Source organism: Neofelis nebulosa, chromosome 7 (genome assembly GCF_028018385.1).
Source record: "Neofelis nebulosa isolate mNeoNeb1 chromosome 7, mNeoNeb1.pri, whole genome shotgun sequence".
Classification (NCBI taxonomy): Eukaryota; Metazoa; Chordata; class Mammalia; order Carnivora; family Felidae; genus Neofelis; species Neofelis nebulosa.
The window spans coordinates 2,438,488-2,453,643 of NC_080788.1; the positions used below are offsets into that span (position 1 = coordinate 2,438,488).

At 55.0% G+C, this 15,156-nt stretch overlaps 1 long non-coding RNA gene across 2 annotated transcripts; it reads left to right on the forward strand.

Annotated features, from left to right (window-relative positions):
* The first annotated feature begins 924 nt into the window (after positions 1-924).
* Positions 925-13,862, forward strand: LOC131515923 (uncharacterized). Of its 2 annotated transcripts, none has more exons than XR_009263745.1 (4): positions 925-1,263; positions 1,615-2,014; positions 3,592-3,716; positions 13,734-13,862. It is a non-coding gene; the product is annotated as an uncharacterized LOC131515923 (long non-coding RNA). The 2 variants fall into 2 exon arrangements; XR_009263746.1 differs by lacking the exon at positions 13,734-13,862 and adding an exon at positions 4,832-5,760.
* Positions 13,863-15,156: the final 1,294 nt, after the last annotated feature.

Sequence of the window (15,156 nt, forward strand, 5' to 3'; positions counted from 1 at the left end):
GCTGTCCAGTAGCATGCCCCTCACACAGCCAGCCTTCCGAGGTGGCGTTGGGGGGCTGCAGGCTAGGTCCCCGAGGGACTCTGAGCTTCCCCCCGTCACCTTCCAGGGGCCGGCGAGGCAGGAACAACGCTGCATGGACCAGGTGGGGCTGGACCCACGGGGCAGATCGGGTCGGCGGCCGCAGCACCCACAGGGGGCCGCGGTGACCCGTCGAGCGCACCTGCCGGAGGGCGACTCGGGCCCAGACCCGGGCTTGTGGCGAGCCCTGCCGACCCCATGTTCACGGAAGAAGGGGCGTCTAGGATGGCACGTGAGCGTGGGGGGAGGAGGGCTGGAGCCCCGCCCTGCCACTTACTCACGGGGACCGTCCCCAAGTTGCCGTCCCTTCTAAACACCCTGCCACGGGTTATCGCGAAGGTGGATGAGAAAATGCTTGGGGAACACCCGGAACATGCCGCGTGCCCAGTAGGTATGACTGTGTGGAAACACGTAGAAAACTCTACTCCTTGTCCCGCCCCTCATTATTAAACGGAGCCCAAAAGGGGTCAAGTCTGGTCCGGGCTTCGGCCGTAGATTGCTGGCACATGGGCACGGCTCCAGGCTGCCCCTCACTGCACCGCGCACACACGACTTTGGTGCCCGTTTGCAGCCGGGACTGTCACCTGGAGGTCCCGGGCCGCCCGCGCCTCGCGCACGTGGCACAATGCAGAGAGCCGGTGACAGCCCTCTGCGCCCCGGTGCTCCCTCCACCCGGCCTCCCCGACCGGCCTGCCTTCCCCCGCCGGCCAGCCTCCCGCCGGCCCGTGGAGTGTCCCCGAGGCCCCTGAGCTGGCGTTTTCATGGAACAGGCTTCCAGGGACAGCCACCCTCCCCCTCCCCGCGCGTTCTCGGGCAAGCCAGAACCCTCCGCTCACAACAGGAAACCAATAGCTCTGTGCTATCAGAAGACATTTCCTTCACGGCACAGAGCGTCTGAGTAATGATTTCGAGCCGGCTTCACCCATTTCCGGTGGAAGGAGGCAAGTGGCCGGTCCCCGCCCCTGCACGGCCCTCTCCGAGCCCCGCCGCCCAGCAGCCTCCGGCTGGAAGACGGGCCTCTCTTCCCTTTGCCGTCCCGGGCCCGGCACCCCGAGTAGCAGATTCACTCGGAAGGCCTACGCAGAGCACCGTCGCCGTGACTGGCTCGTACTCTCATCTGCGTGCCGTTCACAGGTGGCTTTGACGGCGAAAAGGCGGGTCGAGAAGGTCACACCTTTGTGGAAGGTCAAGTCCCAACGAGCAGATGCTGGGGGCCGGGGGAAGTCTGTGGGCCCGAGTCCCACGCTGACTTGGGAAAGACGGCCGTGAGGCTGCAGGATAGAGAAGAGCTTTTCTGACCACGTGGCCCACCCCGCCGTCTCAGGGCAGACGCGAGGGCCCCGGGGACAGATGCCACCAGATAATCTGAGACTCCTCAAAGGGAAGAGTCTAGTCCTCCCTAGTAATCACAGCCCATCTCTTAGTAATAAGTGTGGGAGAGTCAAGGGACATTCTTGTCCGATCGCCCCCATCTTACAAACGGGACCGCTGGGGTCTGAAAAGGTGAATAATGAATTCGGGTTTCCGCATTTTCAGGACTCTGTCCCTCAGAAGGATGAGCATTTTGAATCCCTTTCTTCGAGTGCTGTCTTGCAAACTTCTTGTGTGGGTTTTGGGGCTCATCTACAAGGCTGCAGGACTCCCAGCATCCAGAGGGAATTTAGACCAACCTCTTTCTTGGGGCATCGAAGGAGAGCACGGCCCTGGGCTTCTTGGAGCAGTTCCAGCTGGGGGTATTCACCCGTGTGACCTAGGACGTGCTGCTGAGCGGGGACCCCCGTCAGCGAGCTCGCCTGCTAGGAGGCCACCTTGCCAGCAGGTGGGGAAAGTGCCCGTCCTGGCCTTACAGCCGTGTTCAGGCTTCACGGATGGGGCTCAGGCTGGAGGGACCGAGCATCAAACAGGGGAAACCAGCAGGGATGCAGAGCCAGCGGAGGTCGGCTGAGTTAAAGAAGGCACACTGAGGGGCCCCTGGGTGGCTCGGTCGGTGAAGCGACCGACTCCGGCTCAGGTCATGATCTCGCGGTTCGTGGGTTCGAGCCCCGCGTCGGGCTCTGTGCTGACAGCACAGATTCTGGGTCTCCCTCTCTCTCTGCCCCTCCCCTACTCACGCTCTGTCTCTCTCTCCTTCAAAAATAAATAAACATTAAAAAAAAAATTAAGAAAGTAAAAAAGAAGGCATGTGGAGCCGTGCAGACATCAGGACGAGAAGCCCGTGACAAGTTCCCCGCAGCAAAAACGGGCTGTCCCGGGTCTTGTGGGTGCGGTGAGGCCCCTGGGCACAGGGGAGGGTGGGGGAGGGTGGGGGGATCCGAGGGTCAGCAGGTGTTTGGCACATTTACTTGGACTGGGCAGTCAGCTGTGCCATCTACCGTGACACCCAGTCCTCCAGGACAGAGATGACGAGGCCAGGCATCGTCACCTTTATTTTCAGTGCAGATCTGGGGCCCAGACCTCCCTGTGGGCCCCCTGGCCCACACCTGAGCCACAGGACTCTCCCGCTCCTCCTGTCCGAGCCAGGACGAAACAAAGGCTGAGCAGCGTCCCTGGCCCCTTCCCCACGGTCCACACCCTCTCTTGGCCCTTGACATCCGACGGTAAGAAGAGGCAAGGCAGGACACGCGGGACAATCTCGTGAACGGGAAGAGAGCGTTTCGTTTCTTCCTGAGGCGTGGGCAGCCGGCCTTAGCCACACACCCACCATTCCCGGGGCGGGGACGTCCCAGGTGGGAGGGTGGCCCCCACCCAGCCGTCCCATTCCAGATGCACCACACTCCGTTTCTCCAGCGTGGAAGGCCCCGGAGAGAGGCCGTGTCAGGACAGAGAGTTAACAATATCGAGCCACTTCGATAAATCATAAAAGTAATACACGCTCCTGGCTAAGTTTTCAAGATTAAAAATACAGAATGGCTTACGACAAAAAGTCAAATCCTTTTGTCTCCCCATGCCCTCCATCCTGGGGACCCACTCACCAATCTCCTGTCTTTTTTTTTTTTTTTTAAGTTTTTTAATGTTTATCTACTTTTGAGAGGGAGGCAGAGCATGAGCAGGGGAGGGGCAGAGAGAGGGAGACCCAGAATCCGAAGCAGGCTCCAGGCTCCGAGCCGTCAGCACAGAGCCCGACACGGCGCTCGAACCCACGAACCGTGAGATCCTGACCTGAGCCGAAGTCGGACGCTCAACCGACTGAGCCCCCCGGGCGCCCCTATTGTCTGTCTTTCTGACTTTACTGGCCGTGAGGGGTCTGTTCTTGTGGTTTTGGTTCTCGTGTCCCTAGTGACTAATGACGCGGAACATCTTTTCACGGCTTATTTGCGATTTGCGTGTCTCCTTTGGAGGAATGTCTATCAGATCATTTGCTTAGTTTTTATCATGTCATTTTATTATGGAGTTCAAGAGGTGTGTTCATATTGTGGGTGCCAGCCCCTGATGCACGTGTCCCTCGCCGAGCAGATTGGAGACCACTTGGGGACTTCGCGGCTCGCGTTGTGTTTGTTTTTCTTGCTCCCACAGGCTGCCTCCACGTTCACTTTAAGCCCGGACTCAACCAGAACCCCCTGCACTCGTCTTTCCCGGCCACACGGACAAAGCCACCTGGAGCGGGACAGAACGGAGCCGGCGTGAAAAGAGAGGCCAAGGTGAGTCGTGGCAAACTGGTCAGGACTGACCTGTGTTACGCTCCGGTTTCCAGCCAGACCTAAGGTGGAGTTGCATCTGGACTTTTCAGACGCGCAACTCAAGAAACAAAACAAAACAAAACAAAACTCCTCGTATGTTTCTTGAGTTGAGTTGTATCTCTGACAATCAAAAGTCCTCGGCAGGTGCAAGATGTGAGCCATGTCTGTTCTACGAAGTGCTACTTTTGTTTCAAAAATCAAGGCTCCCTATTAGTAGGCAACGTATTCTTACGCTTCCTCTCCTTTGAGCTGTTGGTATAGCGTGTTGATAGATTTCCTAATATCGAACCACGTTTTTATTCCAACGATGGGGCCCACTTGGTCACGGAGAAAACATTTTTGCTGACTTGTAGAAAAGATTTTGGGCCAACATTTGTAAGTACAGGCTCAACGGGGAGGGGTCTGAAACCGATGGGTTGTGATACACGTCCAGGCAGCTGACAAAGTTTGCTTGGCCCATCGGTGTTTCAGAACTGGGAGGTCAAACATACAATTCAGCTTTTCTCCTTTTTTTTTTTTTTTTAACAAAAAGTTTATTCATTTATTTTCAAGGAAAGGGAGGGACCGAGAGAGAGGGAGAAAGGGAGGGAGACAAGGAGAGAGAGAGAGAGAGAAGAGGGAGGGAGAGAGAGGAGAGAGAGAGGGAGAGAAGAGAGAGAGAAGAAGAAAGAGAATACCAAGCAGGCCCTTCACTGTCAGCGTAGAGTCCGCTGCGGGGGCTCAAACCCACGAACCGTGAGATCAAGACCCGAGCCAAGGTCAAGAGTCGGACGCTAAACCTACTGAGGCCCCAGGCGCCCTCCCTTGAGCTTTTCTTGAAAAGTCTGTCGTTTCAGTGGGGCTGAGTGTCCGCGTGGCAGACGGTCTGGGGTGGATGGCGGTCACCTCTGCACCGGCCGTGCCCGAGGCCCCCTTGGGACCGGCCGCGCCCGAGGCCCCCCCGGGACCGGCACCCGCAAACGTGCACTCCCATCGTCTTGGTTGGTCAGCGTCACACATTTTAGTCACTGTCCGGCCTGTGAGGTCATTCGAGGCTGTGATGCCTCCAATTGTCCCTTCTGGTGCCTTGTGTTCAGGTGACCGCGGCTCCGGCACGGAATGGCGCTCTCTCTGGAAGGCTGGAGGAGTTACCTGTGAAAGTCCCGGGCCTTGGTGCTTGTTTGCAGTGGCTCTTCCATTTTTTCCCCAAACTTGCTTCCCTTCCCGGCTCGTCTGAGCCTGTTGGCCTCCCGTCCCAGCTGCAGTCTGAGAAAGAATGGCTCCAGCGTCCCCCGGCCTTCCTGTGGCCTGAGGACACTGCGTGGGGAGAGGACACATCAGAGAGCACGTGGGCGCCTTGCCTTTGATCTGAAATAGTTTCCCGGACCGCTGCAGGGCTCACTTCCCAAGCAGGGGTGTGCATCTGTTTTCTGGGAGGTAGAGACCCATCTCTGACCTCCAGCCCCTCCCCCAATTCAGTGCAGGGCCCTGGACGCTGATCTGACGGCCCTCTGACGTCCTCTCCTTCCCACTGGAGGCCCAGCCAGCGAGGGCTTTTTCTATGCACTTGCCCCGGCTGTGTGGTGACCCACTGGGGTCAACGTCACTCCAGAGTCTCAGGCTTCTTTTCTTCCCACCTCACTCGGCTTCCTCTCTCTCTCTCACCGGCCTGGAGGGCGGAGGAGCGGAGCTGGGATTCCCGTCACCCCGCTCTGGCATCTTCCATCGTTACAATTTGTCGTCGTTTTTGGAAGTTTGTGGAGGCAGGTGGGAAAGCAATAAGTGATCATAAATGCTTTTCAGGGTGGGGACGCTGCCCCCGTTGGTCAGGAACCAGGGAAGGAAGGTGAGCGTGTTGCATGATCTGCGACATGACTTCTGGTTACCCTACAACTAACTCTATATTTAGATAAATACTCAGCCCTCTAGACAAAGGACTTTGTGAAAAATGATTCCGTTGTGTAGATTTACTCCTTGTTGAGAAAGGACGTGTGAGTGTCTGAGGGTGGAACAGAGACGACAGAACCTCAGGTGTTTGAATCAGAGCTCGGAACCTCGGGTGTTCACCAGATTGAATCAGAGCTCAGAACCTCAGGTATTTACCAGACCGAATCAGAGCTCAGAACCTCGGGTGTTCACGAGACCGAATCAGAGCTCAGAACCTCAGGTGTTCACCAGATCGAATCAGAGCCCAGAACCTCAGGTGTTCACGAGACCAAATCAGAGCTCAGAACCTCAGGTGTTCACCGGATTGAATCAGAACCCAGAACCTCGGGTGTTCACGAGATCGAATCAGAGCCCAGAACCTCAGGTGTTCACGAGACCAAATCAGAGCCCAGAACCTCAGGTGTTCACCGGATCGAATCAGAGCCCAGAACCTCGGGTGTTCACGAGACCAAATCAGAGCTCAGAACCTCGGGTGTTCACCGGATCGAATCAGAGCCCAGAACCTCGGGTGTTCACGAGATCGTATCAGAGCTCAGAACCTCAGGTGTTCACGAGATCGAATCAGAGCCCGGAACCTCGGGTGTTCACCGGATCGAATCAGGGCCCAGAACCTTGGGTGTTCGCGAGACCAAATTGGAGCTTGGTTTACCAGACCGAATCAGAGCTCAGAACCTCGGGTGTTCACCGGATCGAATCAGACCTCAGAACCTCGGGTGTTCACAAGACCAAATCAGAGCTCAGAACCTCGGGTGTTCACCGGATCGAATCAGACCTCAGAACCTCGGGTGTTCACAAGACCAAATCAGAGCTCAGAACCTCGGGTGTTCACCGGATCGAATCAGAGCCCAGAACCTCAGGTGTTCACGAGACCAAATCAGAGCTCAGAACCTCAGGTGTTCACCGGATCGAATCAGAGCCCAGAACCTCAGGTGTTCACGAGACCAAATCAGAGCTCAGAACCTCGGGTGTTCACCGGATTGAATCAGAACCCAGAACCTCGGGTGTTCACGAGATCGAATCAGAGCCCGGAACCTCGGGTGTTCACCGGATCGAATCAGGGCCCAGAACCTTGGGTGTTCGCGAGACCAAATTGGAGCTTGGTTTACCAGACCGAATCAGAGCTCAGAACCTCGGGTGTTCACCGGATCGAATCAGACCTCAGAACGTCGGGTGTTCACGAGACCGAATCAGAGCTCGGAACCTCAGGTGTTTGAATCAGAGCTCGGAACCTCGGGTGTTCACAAGACCAAATCAGAGCTCAGAACCTCGGGTGTTCACGAGACCGAATCAGGGCCCAGAACCTCGGGTGTTCACCAGATCGAATCAGAGCCCAGAACCTCGGGTGTTCACCAGATCGAATCAGAGCTCAGAACCTCAGGTGTTCACCGGATCGAATCAGAGCCCGGAACCTTGGGTGTTAACGAGATTGAATCAGAGCTCGGAACCTCGGGTGTTCACAAGACCGAATCAGGGCCCAGAACCTCAGGTGTTCACGAGACCGAATCAGAGCTCAGAACCTCGGGTGTTCACCGGATCGAATCAGACCTCAGAACCTCGGGTGTTCACGAGACCGAATCAGAGCTCGGAACCTCAGGTGTTTGAATCAGAGCTCAGAACCTTGGATGTTCACAAGACCAAATCAGACCTCGGAACCTTGGGTGTTTACTGGATCGAATCAGAGTCCAGAACCTCAGGTGTTCACGAGATCGAATCAGAGCTCAGAACCTCAGGTGTTTATCAGATCAAATCAGAGCTTGGAACCTTGGGTGTTTACCAGATGGAATCAGACCTCAGAACCTCAGGTGTTCACGAGATCGAATCAGGGCCCAGAACCTCAGGTGTTCAATGGATCGAATCAGAGCTCAGAACCTCAGGTGTTCACGAGACCAAATCAGAGCTCAGAACCTCAGGTGTTCACCGGATCGAATCAGAGCCCAGAACCTCGGGTGTTCACGAGATCATATCAGAGCTCAGAACCTCAGGTGTTCACGAGATCGAATCAGAGCCCGGAACCTCGGGTGTTCACGAGATCGAATCAGGGCCCAGAACCTTGGGTGTTCGTGAGACCAAATTGGAGCTTGGTTTACCAGACCGAATCAGAGCTCAGAACCTCGGGTGTTCACCAGATCGAATCAGACCTCAGAACCTCGGGTGTTCACAAGACCAAATCAGAGCTCAGAACCTCGGGTGTTCACCGGATCGAATCAGACCTCAGAACCTCGGGTGTTCACAAGACCAAATCAGAGCTCAGAACCTCGGGTGTTCACCGGATCGAATCAGACCTCAGAACCTCGGGTGTTCACGAGACCGAATCAGAGCTCGGAACCTCAGGTGTTCAATGGATCGAATCAGAGCCCAGAACCTCGGGTGTTCACGAGATCGAATCAGAGCCCAGAACCTCGGGTGTTCACCGGATGGAATCAGATCTGGTGCTTCTGTGTCCAGAAAGCGAGGTTTGAGGCCAGCTTCTCAGGATGGGCATGAACACGTGCTATCATTGAGGGGGCTGTTGTGGGAACCTATTCCTTCCATCTGCTCACTCCTTTTGTCTGCCATCCGGCAAAAGAACCTGACCTCTTGGCCAGAAGGATGGACACGTGGTCTCAGCCAGAATCAGAAAGTCCTCTAGTGGGATTTTTCAGATGGGGTCTGGGACAGACAGGCTGCTTCTCCCAGTGTCAGAGTGCCGTGGCCGTGACAAGTGAGTGTGCAGGGAGTAAAACCAACACAAGGGGCCCAAGAGGGAGAGACTTGAGGCTCCAGTCATCTCCGAAGCCGCCTTGCCGCCATCCGGCTGTGGACTTGATCATGCCAACCTGACCGAGCTCCCTCGGATTGGGTTTGGAGAAGGTACAGGCTCCTGACTAATGGACGCCCCCGCGGGGGCAGGAGCTAGGGGCTGCGGGGAATCACGACTTTCACATTGGCTCCATACCTCCAATTCCTGAAGAATGACAGCCATTGATTTTTCACGGAAGATATCAGAGCAGACTCTCTGTTAGAATCTCGGTGTGATTCCTAGTGCTTTAGTGAGCATGGTTTTTATTTTGGATATTTGCACCAAACAAGGGTTATAAAGGTAGAAGCTTGAGAGAACAAGGGATCAGAAGAAGGAAGGATTCTTTCTGAGTCCCATGGACGTGATGTGGCAGTGAGGTCAGGGGCTGTGACCAGGGAGAGCCGTGGGGGATCCAGAGATTCTCTTCTGAGTATCAGAGATGATGCCCTGAATTTCTGCCAAAGGATTTCGGACGCTTCCCAGGGCGACCACCTACCTGCCCTGGTTTTTCAGGAAAAGAAGGGGTTCCCGAGAGGTGGGATTTTCGGCGCCCAAACCAGAAAGCTCAGGCGAGCTTGGACAAGCTGTCTCTGGTTTGTTGCTTTTGTGAAAAATTCTCAGGACTCAAGATTCAGTTAGGCTCTGTGATTGGAGGTTTGTCACGGTGGGTGTGCTGAGTTCTTGTTTTTGTTTTTGTTTGTCTCACCCAGCAGTAGCTAAAAAGAGAATTTGAAATGCATGATAAGATTCCAGAACCCAAGATCAAACGTTCGCCGTGTAAGTGGGTGAACAGAAGGGTCATCAGGCAGGTTGGAGATGCAGAGCCTTTGAGATGTGATCTCGTTCAGGAAGACAGCGGCACAGGTGACAGGTGACGGGAGAGCATGGGACTCCTGAATTTCGGGATGCCAAGGAGGAGGACAGCGCAGGCCCAGGAGCAGAGAGGCTGATGGTCGGTTGGGTGGCTGGCTGGGGGGCTCTGAGGAGGAAGCCCCCATGTGAGGACCCACAGGTTGTGCAGACGCTGCCTTCCTTCCAGCCGTGAACGTGGAATAGCTTAGCGAGGTCTATCGCATGCCATCTTGACTCTGTCCAGAAGTGGGTGCCCGTGCCATGGTAGAGCTTTAACAAGGAAGAGCTTGGGTTCCCCAATCTCTGGACCTTGATTCCTTGTTTTCCTCTGACTCACAGGGGAGCTTCAGGTTTCTGGAAATTGTTACACTCATGTTTCTCCCCCTTCAACTCAGTTTTAGGCTTCATAAAAGTGTAGGGTAGATAGAGAAGGGGGAAAAAAGTCCAGACAGGATGCACATGATTTCATTAACAATTTTCCAGGTTATTAAACGCACGTATCTTTTGAAAACCGGGATTGCACGGTTTTATTTTGCAGCCTGATTTCTCTCACGTGTATGCTTTCTGAGCATAAAATGGGCACATTGAGGCACACGACGTTAGAAGCACGCGATACACGTAGCCACATTGCGCCCTCCGTCTCATTGTGCGCAATTCATACGTGTCGTTATTGTAGCTTCTGGAAATACACCTTCGGCGTCGTGCAACATTGCTACGTGTGGAAGCAAACAAAAACTATCTGTTTCAGCAGTGGGCATTCAACCCTCTCTAATTCGTGACATTAAATGTTCCATGGCAGCGAGTATGGAACAAGGTTCCGTGTATCCTTGAGTGAGTCTTTGCTTCGTGTCCTATTATTTCCTTAGGCTAGATTTCTAGAGGTAGTTCAAGGAGGACACACAGATTTTGGGCTCTCATTACACATGGACAGATTGTTTTCCAGAAAGACTCACCCATTGTATACTCTTGCCCTGAGTGAATGATGATTTCCCTTGTACCTTTACTGATTGAACCCTCCAACTCTGGCCAGAAGGGAGCGGAGAGAATGGGTGATGGGCGTTGAGGAGGGCACTTGTTGGGATGAGCACTGGGTGTTGTATGTAAGCCGATCGGACAATAACTTATATTGAAAAAGAAAGAAAATATTTGCCAATCTGATGGATCAACAAAAGATATTTTAACTGGCATTTGTTGGATTAGTAGTGGGTGTTGATTTTTTAAATGTATTTATTCTTAGTCTTTTGTGAAAACTCTCATTTTTGTCCATTGGGTTTTTTCTTTTTTCAAAAAAAATTTTTTTTTTAACATTTATTTATTTTTGAGACAGAGAGACGGAGCAGGAACGGGGGAGGGTCAGAGAGAGAGGGAGACACAGAATCTGAAGCAGGCTCCAGGCTCAGAGCTGTCAGCCCAGAGCCCGACGCGGGGCTTGAACTCGCGGACTGCGAGATCATGACCTGAGCCGAAGTCGGATGCTTAACCGACTGAGCCACCCAGGCGCCCCATTGGGTTTTTTTCTAAATAGACTTGATTTTTTCTTAATTCTTGACGAATTATGAATATTAATCCTTTGCCATTTTATCGCAAGTTTGCAATTGGCTGTTTTCTAATTAAATTCAGAATGTTTTCGTTCTACACTCAAACTGTTTAAAAACATTTTTTAAATGTTTATTTTCACTTTTGAGAGAGAGGGAGAGAGAGAAGGAGACAGAGCACGAGCAGGGCAGGGGCAGAGAGAGAGGGAGACAGGATCCAAAGCAGGCTTCAGGCTCCGAGCTGTCCGCACAGAGCGCGACGCGGGGCTCAAACTCTCGAACCGTGAGATCATGACCTGAGCTGAAGTCGGACGCTTCACTGCCTGAGCCACCCAGGTGCCCCTACCCTCAAAATTGATCTTTTGCTGTGATATTGTTTCATTACATTTATTCTCAGAAAGCTCTTATATTAAACTTTACTTATAGGATATTTTGATTATCTCATGGTTTCATTTTTTTTAACATTTTTGATTCTGAAAAAAAAATTTTTTTTTGTAATTTTGACAACAAAATTAGAAACAGAGCAAGTGCAGAGACTAATTTAACGCATTCTCGTATAGCCTGCTACTGGAATTGAACAGATTTTGTCATCTGGGCACATTCTCTTTCGATTTTTACCATGCCAGAAGTCAAAGGTCCCTGAAACGCCCTTTCTGTCCTGCCTTAGTCTCCTCAGAGCGAACCCACCATGAAATCCGTGGACATCCCGCCTCCCAGCCCGTGTTTCTATGCTTTTATCTTATTTTACCCCCTGAAAACAGTATAGAGTATTATGTCATGTATTAAAAAGGAAAGATGAATAAGGGGTGCCTGGGGGCCTCAGTCGGTTAAACATCTGACTTCGGCTCAGGCTGTGATCTCACGGTTCGTGGGTTCGAGCCCCCTGTCAGGCTCTGTGCTGACAGCTCGGCGCCTGGAGCCCGCTTCGGATTCTGGGTCTCCCTCTCTCTCTGCCCTTCCTCCACTCATGCTCTCTCTCTCTGTCTCTCTCAAAAATAAATAAAAACATTTAAACAAATTAAAAAAGAAAAGATGAAGAAATCCTATTCTATGGATATATTCTGCAACTTTTCTTTTTGTAACCCAAGATCCTGCTTTTGGGATTTATGCACTGGGATACTTAGCTGTAGCTTATGGGATTCGGCGTGCGGGGCGGGCGCGTGAGTCTACCCCGTCCCCTACTCTGTGCCCAGGGGAGCACCTGGGCACCTCCAGCCGCTGGCCTCCAGCCCGGCCTACACACGGTGGGGCCTCTGAGGGCTTGTCTTCGAAGGTGGGGTCTCTGAGAAGGAGACCAGCGGGCAGGAGGGGACTGGGGGGTAGACACTGGTGGAAGAGAAGGGAAGGAAGCAGGTGGACAGGGGAAAACCAGGCGTTGGTTCAGTCTCAGGAAGCCCCTGCCAGCCCCCCGGAGGCGTCCAAAGCAAGGAGGACCTCCCGACTTGCTGGGAGTTGGCGTGGGCATCAGAGCCTCCCCCGCCCCCGCATCTAACAACACTCCATGTGCGCCACCCTGGCCGGCACCGTGGCCTTGGGCACAGTGGCTGGCCTCAGCCCAGCCTCGTTCAGAAGAGGGCTGAGCACGGACGGCATGCCCGGCAGCTGGGGGCTCGGTCCTTCCGCCCGGAAGGGGGACGTGGGCAGCGCATCTCGGCGTCCGCTGCCCTTGTCTCGTCACTTCTCCGCCTTGAGAATCAGGCGTTCTCTGCAACGGTCCCGAGGGCGGGGCTCTCCAAGAGCCACGGAGCCACAGACTGTCCCGCAGCCCCTGGCGAGCAAGGGTGGAGGGCTTCGAAGTCCGCAGCAGGTGCCGTCCGTTGCCGCTAGGCGTGCTTTTCCCTCACATGTTCCACCCGGTTTGGTCCTGTCTGTATTCCGTGTCGCAAGGAAAAAAACTGTCTGTAGTTATTGGCATGTAGATGAACCGACTCGTGTTCGCTCATGCATGTTTGTTGAGTGCCTCAGTGTCCCCGGGCGTGGGTCTGGCGGTTGTAGACACAGTGTTCAGACAGCAAAGTAACACACACACGCACACGCACACGTGCATGATGTCATGACGGGTGGGAACACATTAAGTGGGGAAAAAAATCAGGTCAGGTTAAAGGGGTAGAGAGTGGGGAAAGGCGGCCTATGTCAGTTCAAACAGGGACCTGGGAGAGCTTTTCTGATAAAGTGACATTTAAGCAGAAACTGGAAGGAAATGAAGGGGTGGGAAGTATAAGTGTTTGGGATAAGGGTGTTCGAGGCAGAGGTACAGCATATGCAAAGGTCCTGAGGCAGAAGAAAGCCCGGCAAGTTCAAGAATCCTCTGAAAGGTCGGTGTGACTGGACTGGGGTGAGGGAGGGAGGCACAGCAGACGCTTACAGAGGGAGCCAGGTCTGACCAGGCGAGGCCCCGTGGACCATCCGGAGAAGTTTTGTCTTTGACCCTGATTAGGGTGAGAGCCGCTGAACGGTCTGAAGGGGCCAGTGGGATAACCTGTCTGAGGGTTAAAAGGAGCACTCTAGAAGCTGGGTGAGGGGTGGAGATTCGGGGGACAAGAACGGAAGCGGGAAGGTCCACTAGCGAGTGACTATCGACGGGGAAGACGTCCCAGGACGGAGTCCCATGGCCCCCCAGCCGGTGGAGGTCAGAGAGAGGGTGAGGCCAGCTGGGAGCCGGGAGGGGGAGGACGGCCCGCCAGCTGCCCGCGGAAGGCGCGTGGAGACCTCGTTCCAGGGACCGGCCGTGATCGGCGGGGTGGGTGCCGCTGAGAGCTCACCTGTCCCGGCTGCTACCGCTCACGTGCGTGGCGTTTCCCAGGCGGAAGTGGGGGTTGGGCCATCCCCGCTGGAATTCGGGAGGCAGGGAAATTAACACCTAACCTCAGACCTTGGTCTTGGCAGACGCTGTTACGGGCGATTGCGATGAACGGAATCACTTGTCTGGAAGAAAGGAGGCCTCCTCTCTGCAGACCCGGGAGGACTCTTCTCTAGAGGTGGGGGGCTCCAGGGCCGCTCCCTCAGCCAGCGATGGCCGCGGTCGCATCCGGAGCGCTGCTCCGTCCTCGCAGCTGTCGGTGACCGCTGGCCTGAGAAAGCACCTTGGGCAGGCTCCCGCCCTTTGTGGCCTCGCCCCCAGGCCCTCTCTTCACCTCCCCTGTAAAACACCTGCACAGAATCCTTGTGGCAGGACCTCCTTCCGGGGGAGCCCAAACTAAGCCGGATGTTCCATGATGGCGTAACCTCGCAAAGCTGGACGGCTGGGGGACGTCCCGATGACAGCCGGGCAGCCTGATGACGCAGCAAACCCTTCTCACACTCCACATCGGCAGCAAAAAGATTCGGAGTACCCCGCGCGGGTGTGCATGGGTCGGAGTAGCTGCCCATTTGCAGGTGACCTAGGGCAGCCTTTCTTGCATCTGCGGGACCCCTAAGGCATCCTCTAGAAGAAGCCAGACGGAGTCGGGATGTTTTTATCCACGACGGTTTGCGTACCGGCCGCGGGGGCTGGAGAACAAGGCCCACCCAGCCTGGCCCTTTCTGTTCCTCCGGCGCGAGATCCCAAGAGTCTCTGGAGACCTCTTTGTGCTTGTCTCTGTCCTTGGGGGGCAGTGGGCAGAAGGACCGAGCGGGCTGCACCACAGATGGAAAGCCCCACCGCGGGGGGCCCTATTGCCTTCCCGTCCAGCCTCTCTGGTTCTCTAACCACCATGTTCCCTGCACCAGCCTCCGGCCACCTAAGGTTACAGGACCGACCGCTCAAGTCCACGGCCGTGGCTGGACGCGCCTCGGGGCCGGACGCAGTCCTGTGGCCATCCCGCCATCCAGCGTGTCCCCCGTGGGCTCCGTCTGGCAGCCACTGGCCTTCCCCCTCTCAGGCGAGGCCCGCCGGCCCCCCACTTACCGAGGAAATCGAAGCCATGCACTGAGAGCCCGGAACCCCTCTCCATCCGAGCCGGTGCCCGTCCCACCCGCCTGCCTCCAGAGGAGCCCCTTCCCCAGGGCCCGCCCTGCAGGGTCCCCCCCCTTCCACCCCTTCCTCTCCCTGCTTCTTTTCTCTCTGGCGAAATGCAACCCCCCCCTCAACAGTTCTCCCCGGGGTGTTGTCGCTGCTCTGTCCGAAGAGTGGCACGGCTTCTCCCCTCACACCTCCTGAAGCACTGATGTCCCTCATGTGTAGAGAGATTTGGGGACATCGGATGCGAACTGGAAACACTCAGGAGAGCCAATAACTGCCCCACCCCCACCCGGGCCCCTTTTAGATTCTGGTTTTAGATTTTTTTTCTAGGTTCTGGATCGCTGCCTCCTAGCTGGGACCCAGTCAGTG